Source organism: Rhinopithecus bieti, unplaced genomic scaffold (assembly GCF_001698545.2).
Source record: "Rhinopithecus bieti isolate Rb0 unplaced genomic scaffold, ASM169854v2 scaffold_41114, whole genome shotgun sequence".
NCBI classification, from domain to species: domain Eukaryota; kingdom Metazoa; phylum Chordata; class Mammalia; order Primates; family Cercopithecidae; genus Rhinopithecus; species Rhinopithecus bieti.
The window spans coordinates 838,973-858,184 of NW_016817363.1; the positions used below are offsets into that span (position 1 = coordinate 838,973).

A 19,212-nucleotide genomic window follows, 5' to 3' on the forward strand; every position below is an offset into this window, starting at 1 on the left:
CAGTTCACACACATACACTCAAAACTGATCCAACAACTCCTATTATGCCAGTTACCAGCATTGCCAGCCCCTTTGCCCTTCACTGCCTGGAGAACGTCCATCAGAAACAGGGAAGCAGAGCAAACTGCCACAATGCACCATTGATGTTTGAGCAAGGCTGCCCAAGCAGCTGCAATAACAGGGCAACTCTTCAAAGTGTCGGCACTGAAACTTACAATTCTCTCTCCCATACACTATCAATGAAAACCTTTATAAGCTACAATCAATTACAAAATAAATCTTTGAGACAAATCATGTTCTTTCTTCATTTCTTCTCTCCTTCTTTTCCTCCCAAAACCAAATGTCCTTGGTTCAAAGAAAAATTCAAGGAGAAATTTCCCCCCTTTCTATCTTGGTCTCTGCCTCTGCCTCTCTTATGTTCTAAAATTTCTCTCAAGGAGGTTTAAGGATGTCTGCTAAACACTTTTGTTTACAAGACAAGTTCTAGGGTTTTTTGTTTGTTTGCTGTTGGGTTTTATTGTTGGAATGTTTTATTTTAAAATTCAAAAGTCACTTGATATTTTGAGCACACTTATACTAGATTTTGGCAAAGCATGTTTTGATTATTAAAAGACAATCTAAATTCTGAAATGCATGCACCAAATCACATAACCTCCATATTTTTGTAAACCACAACAAAAGTGCCTCATATTAGCTACAGATGAATAGCTAATGAGTCAGCAAACAGTTAAAACATTCTGTGAGCATAGATGCACTAGCCATGCAAAGTTTTTGAGGGGAGAAATATATTAAGTATTTAAAAACTACTTAGAATGAAGGGAAACTATTCTTTGTTTAACAAAGCAACTATGTTTAATTTGTCTTATGATTATACCAAACCAAATGAAAGTTTATCTGTCATTTTCTATTTCTCCTTAGCCATCAATAGTTAATGCCTTTTTAAATTTTGTAACATATATTTAAGGTCTCAGAATTGTAGCAACAACTTTTAGATTCTTCATCATTGCTTTTACCATTCAAATGGCATACGAAAACCCCTTCAAATATAATGTCAAGGTATAACTCTAATTCCTGCAAATAATGAAAATATATACAGTTCATCATGAGTTAATCTACTACCTGAAAAATCAAAGTCCAAAATACTTGGTATCTTAGTTCAAGCTGCAATAATAACAAATTATCACACACTTGGTTAAACAACAGAGTTTAACAACAAAAATGTATTTCTCACAGTTCTGAAGGCTGAGGAGTCTGAGATTAGAATGCCAGCATGACCAGGTTCTGTTGAATGCCCTTGTCCTGGTTTGCATATAGTAGTCTTCTCACTGTGTCCTCACATGATGGAGGGCCAAGAGACAGAATGGAAGCAAGCTTCTATAAGGGCACTATTCCCATCTTGACGGCCTCACCTTCATGGCCTAATTATCTACCAAAGGTCCCATGTATAAATGCCATCACATTAAAGATTAGGTTTTAAATATATGAATTTTGAGGTGACACAAACATTCAGCTCATAGCATTTAGAAATCTGTTAGAATTTTTAGTTATCGTTTCTCATTATTGTCAAAGCAACACACACACACACACACACACACACACACACACACACACACACACACACAGTTTACCAGTTAAATAGGACCACAAAGTTTATACAAAATATAGCATCCCATATCCAAAACTTTGACCCTCTGCCAAAACTCATTTTAGTGTTTGCCTCATTTCTAAATAATATGCTTATACTGTTATGTTTATTTATAAATTTCAGACATATTAACTTCCTATCATGGCAGAAGACTTAGTTCTTTGACACTACCTCATTTCCCTTTCTTTCATCCTCCCAGTAATCAGTGAAGTAGTATTTTTGAATACATTTGGTACCTTGAGTAGTAACAATATTTCCTTCCTAGAGTTAATATTGTCATTTTGCCCCCCCCCCATTCCCAATGTTTGCAACAGAAATGTAAAACCTCTACAAATATAATATTTCACACTCTTACACATGAAGAATCCCATTCTAATTCTTTCCCCTGAAGACATCCCTTTCTGGAGCTCTCCATCATCTAGCTCAAGTAAAGAAAGACTGCTTATTTTTAAGATCAATGCACCGAAGTTATCCAGGAACTTCCCTTCACGTTTCTCATCTCATTTTAATCACATGTTTCCTGAACCCTCTATCTTGGTCTTTCCTCCTCAGTTTTTCCTCATTTGGATGTAGCATATCCTTGAAACAATTCCCGAGAAAGCAAATGTGGGGGGTATATTTGGAGAGCAATGCGTCTAAAAATAAAAATGTTTTTTCTACCCTTATACCTAATTGGTAGTTTGGGTGTGGAATTCGAAGTTAAGAGTAATTTTCTCTCATAATTATTTATTTATTTATTTATTTAATTTTTAATGAGACAGAGTTTCGCTCTCGTTTCCCAGGCTGGAGTGCAAGGGCAAAATCTTGCCTCACTGCAACCTCCACCTCCCAGGTTCAAGTGATTCTCCCGCCTCAGCCTCCCAAGTAGCTAGGATTACAGGCATGTGCCACCACACCCAGCTAATTTTAAATTTTTTAGAGATGGGGTTTCACCATGTTGGTCAGGCTGGTCTCGAGCTCCTGACCTCAGGTAATCCACCTGCCTCAGCCTCCCAAAGTGTTGGGAATACAGGCGTGAGCCACCGTGCCCAGCCTTCTCTCAGAATTTTAAAACCACATCTTCTAGCTTTGAATGTTGTCATTAAGAAATCAAATACCATTCTGGTTCTTGAGTCCAATGTATGGGGCCTATATTTTCTCCCTGGAACTTTCTATTATCATCTATTGATTACTGCTATTCTGAAATTTTCCAATTATGTATCTTGGCATGGATTTGCTTTCACATTTTTATGGGCACTCAGAAGACCCTTCCAAACTGGAACCTCATGTCCTTTAGAGCTGAAAAATTTTACCATATACTTTTATAACAGTTTCCTCCCTATCATTTTCTTTGCTCTCGCCTGCCTTCTGAATTTCCCATTAATCAGATTTGTTGAATCATTTGTCTGATTTTATCTTTACTATCCTATTTTCCATTTATTTGACTTTTTTTGCTCTATTTTCAGGAAAATTTCAATCATATAAAAGCTATTATTTCAGTTATTATAAGAGTGCTTATTGTCTAGTTATTTCTTCTTTTTATACAATCTTGTCATGTTTCATAGAAGCAGTATCTTCTGCTATCTCTCCGAGTATATTAATTATACTTTATTTTTACTTCAGCTACTGTTTTCCACAGGACATACTGCCTCTAATTCTTAAACAGGCTCTGGAGTATGAACTGTCTTGTTTCTCATTGACACAACACTCTCCAGTCACATGTATTCAGCTTTCCCAGTTCTGCCAATTCCTCCTTTACATCTTGCAAAAGTTGGGTCTCTTTAATATGTTGCTTCCTCTTCCTTATGCCTGTGGATTTATATATTTTTTAGTCTTTTGCTCAAATTTTTACTCCCTTACTAGGAAGGAACAAGGAAAAACATGTGTTCAATCACCAAGTTTAACTGGAAGTCTGCTGTTAAATTTCCTGAAGATGTTAATCCTACAGCTATAATCATGCTATTCACAGGGTCATAAAATCATAGGGCTCTTACTATAAAAAGGTTATCAGAGATCATCTGATTCAACCCTCTTATTTTAAAAGTGGGAAAATGGAAACCCAAAGAGGTTAAGTGGTTTGTGCAAGGTTATTTAAATAGCAATCCATACATTTGGTATTTGACTTGCTTTCATTACCATAGTGCCTCCTCAAATAGATAGCCCTTTAAAGTAGTGACTCACCAAAGACTCCCAGACACATTCTAAGGTTAACACATTTGAATAAGCCAGTCTAGCTTTTGGATATGAAATGGAGGAAAGCTGTCATTAAAGAAAATCTGGGAAACAATGTCTCCAAAAATAAATATTTGACTCTGGACATCCTATTTTCTATTAGCAGAAATTCCCTAATCAATACTCTACCATGAAACTCATTCCCCTTATTCAGCTTCAGCATAACACACTTATTCTAACTTTTACTCTTTCAGGTTACAGAATCACATCATGTTTTCTCAAAGCAAGATAAATTTGTGTTTGAAATTCAAATGAATCTTTTATATCTTTCCTAAGTTTCTACCCTCACTTCCTTCCTGACCTCTTGCTGGCCACCAAACTCCTACTCCTAAAATAGTCCTTTTTTTTCTGCAAATGGCACCACCCAGGTAATCAAGAAAAATATCTTGAGAGTCATCCTAAACTTCTCTTTTTCTTTAACAGCACCCAACTTCCACCCTCCACCGATAGAGTACCCAAATCTTACCAATTCTACTTCCTAAAAATCTCTTGAATCTATTCCTCTTACGTTCCTCATAGCTTCACAGTCGCTGTTTCAGTTCATGCCCTCACTATACTTCACCCTGATTTCCATTAATTGTCTTCTAACAGTCTCACAGGCTCTGGTCTGCTTTCTTTATACCCCTTCTTCCAGACTCAATTGCTGAAGTGCTTTTTCTCAATAGAATTAAGAAGTCATTTCCTCACTTAAAACCCTTCAGAGGATCCCACTTCATTTCTGGCTTCTTAGTATGGCATATATAAGGCACTTCATGATAGGCACCTACTTATCCCTCCACCTTCGTCTCCTGTGGCTCTTCACCTTGCATGTTATGGAACTAGAAATCAGAAAATCCAAAGTCTCCTCTTGGGTTTTGTGGGGAAAAGAAAGAGAGATCAGACTGTTACTGTGTCTATGTAGAAACAAGTAGACATAAGATACTCCATTTTGTTCTGTATTAAGAAAATTATTCTGCCTCGAGACACCGTTAATCTCTAACCCTACCCCAACCCTGTCCTTGCAAGAGACATGTGCTGTGGTGACTCAAGGTTTGATGGATTTGGGGCTGTGCAGGATGTGCTTTGTTAAACAAGTGCCTGAAGGCAGTATGCTTGTTAAAAGTCATCACCATTCTCTTAATCTCAAGTACCCGGGGACACATACACTGTGGAAGGTCGCAGGGACCTCTGCCTAGGAAAGCTAGGTGTTGTCCTTGTCCAAGGTTTCTCCCCGTGTGACAGTCTGAAATATGGCCTCGTGGGAAGAGAAAGACCTGATTGTCCCCAAGCCCGACACTCGTGAAGGGTCTGTGCTGAGGAATTAGTAAAAGAGGAAAGAAGGCCTCTTGGCAGTTGAGATAGAGAAAGGCATCTGTCTCCTGCCCATCCCTGGGCAATAGAACGTCTTGGTGTAAAACCCTGTATGCTGAGCACCAGTGCCCTGGGCCCACTTTCCTTTCTCTATACTTTGTCTCTGTGTCTCCTTCTTTTCTCAAGTCTCTCATTCCACCTGATGAGAAACGCCCACAGGTGTGGAGGGGCAGGTCACCCCTTCATCTGGCACCCAATGTGGGCTCAGCATACAGAGGACCCATGCCGGCACCGGTCTCTGAGTTCTCTCAGTATTTATTGATAATTATCTTTACCATCTTTTAGAAAAGGGGAAGCGGCAGGATAATAGGGTTACAGTAGGGAGAAGGTCAGCAGAAAGACATATGAATAAAGATCTCTGTGACATGAGTAAGTTTAAGGAAAAGTGCTGTGCCTTGATGTACATATGCAAATATTTCCATAAACATTTTCAGTGCATAAAGAGCAGCATTGCCACTAGCACGTCCCACCTCCAGCAGTTTGCTCCTATCTCAGTAAATAGAACATACAATCGGGTTTTACACCAAGACGTTCTATTGCCCAGGGAGGGGCAGGAGACAGATGCCTTTCTCTATCTCAACTGCCAAGAGGCCTTCTTTCCTCTTTTACTAATTCCTCAGCACAGACCCTTCATGGGTGTCAGGCTGGGGACAATAAGGTCTTTCCCTTCCCACAAGGCCATATTTCAGACTATCACACAGGGAGAAACCTTGGACAACACCTAGCTTTCCCAGGCAGAGGTCCCTGCAACCTTCCACAGTGTATGTGTCCCTGGGTACTTGAGATTAAGAGAATGGTGATGATTTTAACAAGCATACTGCCTTCAGGCACTTGTTTAACAAAGCACTTCCTGCACAGCCCCAAATCCATCAAACCTTGAGTCACTACAGCACATGTCTCTTGTAAGGACAGGGTTGGGGTGGGGTTAGAGATTAACAGTGTCTCAAGGCAGAAGAATTTTCTTAGTACAGAACAAAATGGAGTATCTTATGTCTACTTGTTTCTACATAGACACAGTAACAGTCTGATCTCTCTTTCTTTTCCCCACATTTCCTGGTTTTCTTTTGACAAAACCACCATCGTCATCATGGCTCATTCTCGATGGTCGCTGTCTCTTTGGAACTTCTGGGTATACATGCAGACTAACAACAGACAGAACAGGCACATAAGGATTAATACGAAATTTACAATAGTAGCACTTCCGATGGTCTTAACCCAAGTGACAGGGTTAAGATTTGTGAGGCCATCAGCGACTCCTGCAATTGCCTCAGTTTCTGGTACCAACACAGAGATCACACACTTCACAAGGTAATAAAATATCACAAAGCAAGTGGACGCAGGGCAAGATCACAGGACCACAGGATAGGGCGAAATTAAAATTGCTAACGAAGTTTTGGGCACGCATTGTCATTGATAACATCTTACCAGGAAACAGGGTTTGAAAGCAGACAACCTGTCTGACCAAAATTTACTAGGCGAGAATTTCCTCATCCTAATAAGCATGGGAGCACTACAGGAGACCGGGGCTTATTTCATCCCTTCAGCTTCAACCGTAAAAGGCTGTCACCCTCAGGGGCCGTCTATAGACCTACCCTTAGGGTGCATTCTCTTTCTCAGGGATGTTCCTTACTGAGAAAAGAATTCAGCGATATTTCTCCTATTTGCATTTGAAAGAAGAGAAATACGGCTCTGTTCCGTCTAGCTCACCAGCAGCCAGAAGTCTTATCTCTCTTGTTCCCTGAACATTGCTGTTATCCTGTTCTTTTTTCAAGATGCCCAGATTGCATATTGTTCAAACACACGTGCTCTACAATTTGTGCAGTTAATGCAATCATCACAGGGTCCTGAGGCGACATACATCCTCCTCAGCTTATGAAGATGATGGGATTAAGAGATTAAAGTAAAGACAAGCATAGGAAATCACAAGGGTATTGATTGGGGAAGTGATTAGTGTCCATGAAATCTTCACAATTTATGTTCAGAGACAGCAGTAAAGACAGGCATAAGAAATTATAAAAGTATTAATTTGGGGAACTAATAAATGTCCATGAAATCTTCACAATTTACGTTCTTCTGCCGCAGCNAAAACCCTTCAGAGGATCCCACTTCATTTCTGGCTTCTTAGTATGGCATATATAAGGCACTTCATGATAGGCACCTACTTATCCCTCCACCTTCGTCTCCTGTGGCTCTTCACCTTGCATGTTATGGAACTAGAAATCAGAAAATCCAAAGTCTCCTCTTGGGTTTTGTGGGGAAAAGAAAGAGAGATCAGACTGTTACTGTGTCTATGTAGAAACAAGTAGACATAAGATACTCCATTTTGTTCTGTATTAAGAAAAATTATTCTGCCTCGAGACACCGTTAATCTCTAACCCTACCCCCAACCCTGTCCTTGCAAGAGACATGTGCTGTGGTGACTCAAGGTTTGATGGATTTGGGGCTGTGCAGGATGTGCTTTGTTAAACAAGTGCCTGAAGGCAGTATGCTTGTTAAAAGTCATCACCATTCTCTTAATCTCAAGTACCCGGGGACACATACACTGTGGAAGGTCGCAGGGACCTCTGCCTAGGAAAGCTAGGTGTTGTCCTTGTCCAAGGTTTCTCCCCGTGTGACAGTCTGAAATATGGCCTCGTGGGAAGAGAAAGACCTGATTGTCCCCAAGCCCGACACTCGTGAAGGGTCTGTGCTGAGGAATTAGTAAAAGAGGAAAGAAGGCCTCTTGGCAGTTGAGATAGAGAAAGGCATCTGTCTCCTGCCCATCCCTGGGCAATAGAACGTCTTGGTGTAAAACCCTGTATGCTGAGCACCAGTGCCCTGGGCCCACTTTCCTTTCTCTATACTTTGTCTCTGTGTCTCCTTCTTTTCTCAAGTCTCTCATTCCACCTGATGAGAAACGCCCACAGGTGTGGAGGGGCAGGTCACCCCTTCATCTGGCACCCAATGTGGGCTCAGCATACAGAGGACCCATGCCGGCACCGGTCTCTGAGTTCTCTCAGTATTTATTGATAATTATCTTTACCATCTTTTAGAAAAAGGGGAAGCGGCAGGATAATAGGGTTACAGTAGGGAGAAGGTCAGCAGAAAGACATATGAATAAAGATCTCTGTGACATGAGTAAGTTTAAGGAAAAGTGCTGTGCCTTGATGTACATATGCAAATATTTCCATAAACATTTTCAGTGCATAAAGAGCAGCATTGCCACTAGCACGTCCCACCTCCAGCAGTTTGCTCCTATCTCAGTAAATAGAACATACAATCGGGTTTTACACCAAGACGTTCTATTGCCCAGGGAGGGGCAGGAGACAGATGCCTTTCTCTATCTCAACTGCCAAGAGGCCTTCTTTCCTCTTTTACTAATTCCTCAGCACAGACCCTTCATGGGTGTCAGGCTGGGGGACAATAAGGTCTTTCCCTTCCCACAAGGCCATATTTCAGACTATCACACAGGGAGAAACCTTGGACAACACCTAGCTTTCCCAGGCAGAGGTCCCTGCAACCTTCCACAGTGTATGTGTCCCTGGGTACTTGAGATTAAGAGAATGGTGATGATTTTTAACAAGCATACTGCCTTCAGGCACTTGTTTAACAAAGCACTTCCTGCACAGCCCCAAATCCATCAAACCTTGAGTCACTACAGCACATGTCTCTTGTAAGGACAGGGTTGGGGGTGGGGTTAGAGATTAACAGTGTCTCAAGGCAGAAGAATTTTTCTTAGTACAGAACAAAATGGAGTATCTTATGTCTACTTGTTTCTACATAGACACAGTAACAGTCTGATCTCTCTTTCTTTTCCCCACATTTCCTGGTTTTCTTTTTGACAAAACCACCATCGTCATCATGGCTCATTCTCGATGGTCGCTGTCTCTTTGGAACTTCTGGGTATACATGCAGACTAACAACAGACAGAACAGGCACATAAGGATTAATACGAAATTTACAATAGTAGCACTTCCGATGGTCTTAACCCAAGTGACAGGGTTAAGATTTGTGAGGCCATCAGCGACTCCTGCAATTGCCTCAGTTTCTGGTACCAACACAGAGATCACACACTTCACAAGGTAATAAAATATCACAAAGCAAGTGGACGCAGGGCAAGATCACAGGACCACAGGATAGGGCGAAATTAAAATTGCTAACGAAGTTTTGGGCACGCATTGTCATTGATAACATCTTACCAGGAAACAGGGTTTGAAAGCAGACAACCTGTCTGACCAAAATTTACTAGGCGAGAATTTCCTCATCCTAATAAGCATGGGAGCACTACAGGAGACCGGGGCTTATTTCATCCCTTCAGCTTCAACCGTAAAAGGCTGTCACCCTCAGGGGGCCGTCTATAGACCTACCCTTAGGGTGCATTCTCTTTCTCAGGGATGTTCCTTACTGAGAAAAAGAATTCAGCGATATTTCTCCTATTTGCATTTGAAAGAAGAGAAATACGGCTCTGTTCCGTCTAGCTCACCAGCAGCCAGAAGTCTTATCTCTCTTGTTCCCTGAACATTGCTGTTATCCTGTTCTTTTTTCAAGATGCCCAGATTGCATATTGTTCAAACACACGTGCTCTACAATTTGTGCAGTTAATGCAATCATCACAGGGTCCTGAGGCGACATACATCCTCCTCAGCTTATGAAGATGATGGGATTAAGAGATTAAAGTAAAGACAAGCATAGGAAATCACAAGGGTATTGATTGGGGAAGTGATTAGTGTCCATGAAATCTTCACAATTTATGTTCAGAGACAGCAGTAAAGACAGGCATAAGAAATTATAAAAGTATTAATTTGGGGAACTAATAAATGTCCATGAAATCTTCACAATTTACGTTCTTCTGCCGCAGCTTCAGCTGGTCCCTCTGTTTGGGGTCCCTGACTTCCTGCAATAGGGTTTATATTCACACTGGATTTTCAACACCAAATGCCAACATGCCAACGGTCCCTTCCCCTGTCTTCTCCCAAATAAAGGAATCCAACAAAAGAGAGTGAAAAGATTAAAAACCAGTTAAAACCATTTAAAATTATGAAAGTGCTTTTACCATAATATTTTATATTTATATTTATAATATTTTATCTTTATCTTTCAGGGATTATAGTCTGTTTAATATATTGGTAGTACATTAAATTCAGTATTCAGAACACTGAAGATGTAAATTAAATATGTGATCATAATGATAATAATTAGAATTTTATCATGTGAAATAATTAAGGAATTAACATATTATTATAGTAAGGGTCAAATCTAAGAAATTTACTATACTATACCACTAGACTACACATTTTTAGTAGACATGACTGTCTTAATCATCTTTACATTCCCTACTATGCCAAATACTATCCCCAGCATAATAGGTGCACAGTGAATTAGTAAATGATTAAATAAAATTATAAATAATATCACACCCACAAACCCAGGAAGCAATTGTTTGTCTACTACTTGATGAGGCCAATAATTCAATGATACTTATTAGTTGATTGATTTAGTCAAATGTCATGAGTACCTATTAAAAAATTTATATATATACACACATTTTTCAGCAGATCTTCATATGGAACATCAATCTAATCTTTATTTGGGTATATGTTAAATCATTCAATGGATAACATAGTGAAAATTTTCAACATAACAGAAAGACATACGCTATTTGAAAATCAGTAAAACAAAAAAAAGATGATTCTATTGTTGGTATTCTTATCTTCAGATTGTCCTCCACAGCACATCCCTCTGATACAGAGAAATAAAAACTTTCTCACCTAGAACTTTGATCAAGTTACTGCCTTTTATACCACTATAATGATATTCAAACTGCCTTCTAAGCAAACTAGAACAGAAATATTGCACATGCACATGCACTTGAATTGTACACTTCTTCTATCGTACCAACTTCATGTACCATGATATGCTCACCATTAATATGCACTAAAGCTAACCTGCTTGCCTGCTGCAATTTTATCGTTGCAGCAAAACAATGGTGGTGGATTAACCCGTCACCTCAAGTTAGCAATACATCCTGGACCAGTTACAGATATGCATTAATCCACAACTTAAAATGTAAAATATCAAGGAGCTGGGTCAATACAGGAATATGAGTCAAGAACAGAGTACTTCAAACATATCCAAACTGAAACTGGTTCTTTTCCCTGCCTAGAAAGGTACTTAACAATGGGTTCTGAATATCATGTTGACTGACAGGTATGTCATATAAAGAAGGAAATCCTCTCAAATCTTACCTCCTTAAAAATATCAGGTTTAACAGAAGTGTATGATGTGTAGATCCCTACTGGATAGAAGCCTGAATACCTAACCCATTATATAAATAGTACACATAGTATAGTATGTAAAGGCTGTGATTTTCTAGGCTGCTGCCTACTTTTTATGTTTTACTGTTGTCTTCATGTAAAGTAACTATATGGAAATGGTGTATCTAAGGAAACAAAATGGGTGAAATTTAATTCAACAAACTGAGGATAAACAGTATAGGTCAAAAAGAAGGATACATGTTAACAATATGATGACACACAGCAAAATAAAGAAAATATATGAAGAATACACATCTGAGGGCAAAAGGCTGAGGACAGTTGAAATTGATAAAATACGTAATGACTGTAATAAAAGCACAAGAAAGAGTAGAGAAAAACTTCAACAATAGTTATAGATAGGAATGAACTATGAGGATTCCAATGCCATGATAAGGCATGATGTAGAACGACTGTATTTCTTTTATCTAACAGCTTCATGATGGGTAAAGATAGACTATAATCTGAAGAACAAATAGACCTAAATTCCATTACAGGCCCAGAAAGTGACCAATAGTGATACTTGTAATATTTAAGAAAGCAAATGAACACTTAACTTTAGATTATACCATTTAAATTTTTTTCAACTTGGGAAAATGTTTCAACTTCCACTTTGCTGCCTACTGGCTTTATTTTTTTAAAAATTAGAGAAATGTCATGTAAATCACTGTAGAGAGCATTGCATTGCATGTTTGAAAAAAAAAGTTGATAGTTTGATAGTGCATTCATTCTTATGCCACCAGCACCGAATCAGCCATTATAACATTCAAACCAAGAGGAAACTTTCAGCAGTATTGATGCTGTCTCCTACTCTGAAGTGTGAGTCTCTTTTTTATGAAGAGCACATGTTTTGGGAGGAAAACAGGATATGAAATTATACAAAAATGTATGTGCTAGCATTCAGAAAGAAAGCAGGTAAAAGTTTAATTCTCCTCCAAATAAAAGCAGTTTCTAAATGTGGATTCATTCATGAAAACTTACAACCTAGCAGTTAGCAGAAGCATTCAGGAATGGAAGGCGTACAGTACGATGCCAACTATTAGAATCAGTGTTCTACTACCATCCAACTATTGCAGCTTAGCTAACAGTCTTTTTTTTTTCAAGACTTTTGTTTCTTTTTCCTTTGTTTCCTCTGTTTTCAATTGGGAGAGAACTGTGTGCAGCTGAGTGTTCATTTAAGTCAGAAACACACTGGCTAGATCTAGGTTCAGTGTGGGTGGGTACTGCGTAAGCATTCCACACACCTCCACCAATATGCCGTGAACTCTCCATATCCCAAGCTTTCTGATAGGATTCAGCTGAGACTACACATAGTGCTTTTACTTATGTTACACATATGATCTCAGGTCTCAGAATGTACTGACATACATAGTTACCATCAAACTTGCTCTTCTCATAAATCCTGAGAAAAAAGGGGAGGGTGGAGGTAGAAAATGGACAGAACTTCTCTGCTAACCTAAACAGAACTAGTGTGTATTGCTGCTAAAATATTCCAATAGCTGGCAGCACTGATCCATAATATTATATTTGTAATATAAGTATACATAAACCCTACAACAGGTGATCTCAGATTGTCATTGATAATGATGACGGCTAATTTTTTTTAGTATGTTACTTGTACCAAGCATTGCTCTAGGTACTATACATCTCATTTAATCCTCATACACACACACACACACACACACACACACACACACACAAATTCTTGTTGGGTAAAGTTATTTTCATCTTCATTTTACACAAAAGGACATTGAGATACGGAAAGAAACTGGTTTAATTGATTTTAACATATTTAACTTATTTAAAGTTAAAACATGAAATTATTTACCAACCTTTTGATGTAGGGCCAATGGCTGTCACTGCCTCTTGATCTGCTATGTAAAGTTTCACGTTTTTCTTCTTGCTTAAACTACACCACGATGTATCACCTATGATTTCCTGTTTTGGATTACTTAAACTCAGTGACAGCTTAAAGGTACTTGGAAAGCAAACTGAACGAGGGATCCTTCCAGGCTTTTTACATTTTTTCACCCCTACCTCAGGCAATCTTTCACAGTTGTCTAGCCCACACCTATTTAAACTGCAATTTGTTTTAGTAACTCACCTTTAAAAAGTCTTTCCAAAGCACCAACTTAAATTTTATAAAATCAACAACTCTTCATATTTTTGAACTCATATTTCATCAGTTTGCATAATTAAATTACAATTGCACATTTATTTGGCATAAACAAATTTGAAAACCAAACACAAATGACGCTAGATAAGCAGAGCAGCAGGTAAACAGATGAACAGAAACATACCATTTTTTCAGAGTATTCTGTTGGCCAGAAGCAGGAATAACCTAAAAGGAAGCCTACTGTATACCTATCATTTCCTAATTATAAATAATACTATTTAATAGGTATATTAGCTTTCTGGAAGAATGGATTTACAATGGAAAATACAAACAAATTTAGCAAAGAGGTTCACAATGATACCAAAATTCTACACTAGAAAAGTAATACATTCCTTCTTATCTTTCTTTAATTAGAAATTGTAGGAGACTTCTTCACTGACAAAACTAAGAGCACAAAATTCCACCCCAAACTCAATTCAGCATAAGACTCCTACCCAAAGCATAAATACATACACTCACATACAAAAAGAAAAACAAATTTTAAATTAATAAAGAAATTAAGGTTTTATGAAAGAAATTTTCTCCCTACTAGAGAAAACCATCACCTCTTGGTGGGGAAAACTCTGAATTTAAAGTTCAGGTTCAGGCAGTTACTACTTATTTGATGGGGTAAATCACTTCACCTCTCTGAGCTATATCCTTTACTAAATAAAAAAAAGAGAGAAAATAATAATGGTTCTCTCCTTCTCACAAAACTATAGTCAGAATTATATAAAATAAAATATATAAAGACACTCTGCAAACTATCTATCATCTTATACATATAAATTGTTATTACTGGAAATCCTAACTTATATTTTTGACAGAGAATTTCAGAGTCAAGGGAGGTCATTTCACAAATGACAAGGCTGTGCTTCAAAAGCCTAAATTACTTTCCTACTTACAGTGGCATGGATGACAGAGCAGAAATAGAGAATTCTTGATTAACCAGGAAAAAAATATCATAGGCACGAGTATGAGATCAACTGGAGATTCAAGGAAGCTAAAGTGCCCAGAATGAACTAATACTGTAATGTAGACTGTGAGCAGAGATAAAATTCCAGAAGCCAAGGAGTATCGTACAGTAAGTCCTGGCAGTGAGGATATCCTTTGGTGAGGATAGTAGAGAAGAAATAGAAAAATTAGTCAAAAAAATTTCAGCCATACCAAGTAAGTATTCCATCCTGCACAGGAAAATTTCGATGCCTTTACAAACTAAACAAAATAGGGAATTTAAGATAATTCCCATGTTTATGCTGTTTCTTTCCACTGGTCAGTATAATTAACCATAGGTTAGGAAGTTAGGAAAACAATAGGATAGACGTCAGTGAAGTTCAAGTGCTTTAATTGGATTCCTTTGGGTACAGTTTGTTTCCCTTTTTCTCTGGTCATTAATCCAGCAGAGGAAAGTGATCTAACACAGCACCATGACATGAAGGGACGGACCCTGAGAGCCTGTCTCTCTATGATGACTGTTCTTGTGCATCCAGGCCGCCTATTGAAACTAACAATGCCTGCTGCTGCCGCCGAAGAGGATCATCCAAACTCTGAAAATGAAACACATCACACAAAGGGATGAAAGAATTCTTATTCTACAGGGTTTAGCTTGCAGCTGGTCATGCATGCCAGAGGGATGTGCCACGAGGATGACAAAGAAGCTTCCAAAGAGAATGGTAGGGGCAGCCAGCCGGACATTTTGAAATACTTAGAAAACTATTCTTTTGAAACTAAGGCAATAAACTAGACTTCTTTATGGCAGAACTTGAGAAAGTCAGGGTTTATTTATTTTTTTTATCTCTGCAATTCACCCACATTTAAACATTCTTGTGAGTAAAAGAAACTTCAATAATTCCTAATTGGTTATACATTTTTGAGGATTTCCCATTTATAATAAGAGATCATATTATATAATTGATTATTTTTTCCTCTGGGTTGGAGCTCAATATCACTCCAGAGTTTAAAACTGCATGGAAGAATATGTGTTGGACTTTTCTGTAATTGATGTAGATACAATGAATAATAAATATGCTTGTTATACAAAGTAGCATGCTGGTTAAGACCACAGACTTTGAGGTCTCAGTGATGAAACTAAGGGAATACTCATTGCATGGCATCAGGTCTCATGGGCTCTAAGGATCCCAAATAGCTGTGCCAGGTAAGAGTTTGCCCACAGGAAGTGCTCCAAATAGAATTAAGAGTCATAAGAACCTGCCCTACAGCTGTCATTGCTCTTGGCCCCTCAATTGGTCACAGCAAGGCATAATCCAGCTCTTAAGCTACCTTGGATATCCATGTTTAAAGAGTGTCAAAAGCAGCACCTAAAGTTTTGAAAGACAATGTTGCACTGGGGCATCGGCCTTTTCTGATTAAGTTCACTCATTCATAGCAGTCTAAAAAGAACACTGGCTCTCCCTCCCTGGCCCTTCTCCACTACTGTTCCAAAAAGCTCACCTTCTTCTGTTTACAGGATAAATGTGAGAGGCTCCTTGCATTGCCCTTAATGGTACACACAATAGACTTAGCAATCATTTCTACCAATTATATCACTGACTCATATGAACTCTGCATAACCAGATGCGTGACTTTCTGGACGTTATTTAATCTCATTTAGCCTTAGATTCCTCATTGGTCAAATGAAAATAATATCTGTCTTATGAGACTGTTGTGAAGAATAATAAGATAATATTTACCTCACAGTTTAGTTATAAGCACAAAGGGTGATTCAATAAATGTCAGTCATTATCAGTGTCATTTTCTATAACAGGAGTAACAAATAGTTCATGTAAGAAACTGAAATGAGAACTGGAACACAATATCCAAAATATTCCCCTATCCTGTCAAGATACTATTATTGGTTCAAACATTCTGTCATTTATTTCAGGTTAAAACACAGTTTAAGAAAAGCATCGCTTCCTCAAAAGATTATGTCAAAGTGAAAATAACTAATTGGGAGAAATATTTCTTTTCCATGCATTCAATTTGTTCGTTCTTCTTTTTTTTTTTTTTTTTTTTGTTTTGTTTTGTTTTTTTTTTTTGAGACGGAGTCTCGCTCTGTCGCCCAGGCTGGAGTGCAGTGGCCAGTTCTCAGCTCACTGCAAGCTCCACCTCCCGGGTTTACGCCATTCTCCTGCCTCAGCCTCCTGAGTAGCTGGGACTACAGGCGCCCGCCACCTCGCCCGGCTAGTTTTTTGTATTTTTTAGTAGAGACGGGGTTTCAGCGTGTTAGCCAGGATGGTCTCGATCTCCTGACCTCGTGATCCGCCCGTCTCAGCCTCCCAAAGTGCTGGGATTACAGGCTTGAGCCACCGCGCCCGGCCCAATTTGTTCGTTCTAATTAATCTCCTTCAAACTACTGTAAACAAGTTCTTGTTAAAAGTGTTTTAACTTCTCAAATGGCTACTAAAATACAATGTTTTATAGATAAATCTTTGGCATTGGAGGGTTTCCCTAATTGTTCTGATATTTCTGATTCCCCATTCCTACCATCCACTTGCTCAGAAGCTCTTGCAACCTCTCTCAAAGAGAGAAAATAATTTCAATGAAAACCAACACAACAAAAGCAATGTTAAAATATATTTGAGAAAAAATGACTCTCACTCTAGGTCATGCTACAGGTGCTGTACCATTCAATGGCACAAAATTAACTTTTAGCCCTAAGTCCATTACCAGTGAATTCTAAAGACTAAAGAAAGCACAGGGAAATAAAAAATATCTATAAGTATAAACAAAGATAAGAGATGATAATGAGAAAAAAGTGTACATAAAGAGATAATATTTATAATATAATTTAAAATTAACCCTATACAATAAAATTTAACTAATAATAAACCTTTCCCTAAGAATTATATAATATTTTAAATTCAAACAATACTAGTAAATAAACTAAGAATTTACATAAATCCCTATCATTAATTACTTCTTTGTATTACGAAACTTTGCTCCCAAAATTTTATGCTAATCTTCCATTTAAGTTCTAAAGACAAAAAAAAAAGAAAACCTTACTATTTCATTCTAAAAGAATTGGTCCATAATCAGTGAAAATCTAAGTCATTTTTCTCACCTTTCCTTTCAGCAATGCCCATCCAAGCAATCACTAGCTCCTGTCAACTCTTTGTTTCCACTATTATAGCCTAGAATCCTAAATAATCTAATTATTTCCAACCTCTTACCTCTTTCATCCATATTTATGCTTCAAGAATTACCTTCCATTAAAAAGAAAGGCTCAAGGAATTTCCCTCACCTCCTCAAAAACCTTAAATTGTTTACAGAATAAAATGTATCACTAAGCATAGCATTCAGTCTTTCACAGTGTGGCACAGAACTACAATTAACAGTAATTAAATAAATGTAAAAGGTATTCATTAACTGCCTGATAGGTTCCACACTCCAAACTTGATAGTGGGTTGGTAATGGTGACAAAGATGAGCTCAACACAGTACCTATTCTCAAAGAAGCCAGTTTAGTAGGGAAGCAGATAAGTAAACTAAAACTTGTAATGCCCTTTAGTGAGTACAAAAAAAGGTAAGTAACTACACTGTGCTACTAGAATTAGATGGTAAGTTCCAACTTATTGAGGAGAAAGGTAAAATAGAAATATGTTGGTTTTCTGCTTCTGAAAATGATGAAGTAATAGAAACAGCATACACCTCCTGCCTTAAACAGCTAAAAATCTAAACAAAATATATAAAATATTTGCTTGCAGACACTGTACAACATGCACAGCACAGCAATTGCTGAGAAAAGGAAATTTACGAGGTTATTCCCGTTATTGCTGTCGCATACTATCTTGAGAAAGTTATCAGACCATGACTCAGGGAGGTAGAATCCTAACAGAGACTGCTTTATCCAGGGCCACACTAATAGCTGGGAATGGAGCTGGGCCTCTGATAGGAATCTTTCTAACTGCAAAGTCCCCAGAAGTTTTAATTTTTACTCACCTCTACCTTTCTATTTTTTCTTTTACACTATAGAAATCATACTTCAAAATTTAAACACTAATTCATTCAGTGAATTTCCCCAATCCCAACTGTCCCCAGTCACAATAAAAATATTACCATCCTCTAAATACCGTATTACTTTGTGTTTACTGTTATATAACATTAACTTTCCTGCTATATTTAATAATAATTTTAATGTGAACTAACATTTATTGAAGCCTTACTACATTATTTTACGTTGGTAAGAACACTTAAAATGAGATCTACCCTCTTAGCAAATTGTAAGAGTACAATATTTTTAAGTGTGCAGTATTGTTGACTACAGGTACAATGCTGTACAGCAGATCTCTAGAACTTATTCATCTTGCTTAACCGAAACTTTATGTCCATTAATTAGTAACTTCCCATTTTCCCTTTCCTTCAGCCCTTGGCAACCACCACCATTCTATTCCTTGATTCTATGAATTTAATTATTTTAGATACTTCATGTAAGTGGAATCATGTAGTATCTGTTTTTCTATGACTGGCTCATTTCAATTAGTACAGTGTCCTCAAGTTTTAGTCATGTTGTCTCATTGCAGTATTTCCTCTTTTTTAAAGACTGAATAATATTCCACTGTGTGT

At 37.9% G+C, this 19,212-nt stretch overlaps 1 protein-coding gene and 1 pseudogene across 1 annotated transcript in view; one reads left to right on the forward strand and one right to left on the reverse strand.

Moving 5' to 3' along the window:
• LOC108517849 (nuclease-sensitive element-binding protein 1-like) overlaps window positions 1-15,230 on the forward strand; it is a 182,150-nt pseudogene extending 166,920 nt beyond the window's left edge.
• ZBTB20 (zinc finger and BTB domain containing 20) overlaps window positions 1-19,212 on the reverse strand; it is an 804,541-nt gene that overhangs the window by 760,195 nt on the left and 25,134 nt on the right. The gene's annotated exons all lie outside the window — the stretch shown is intronic.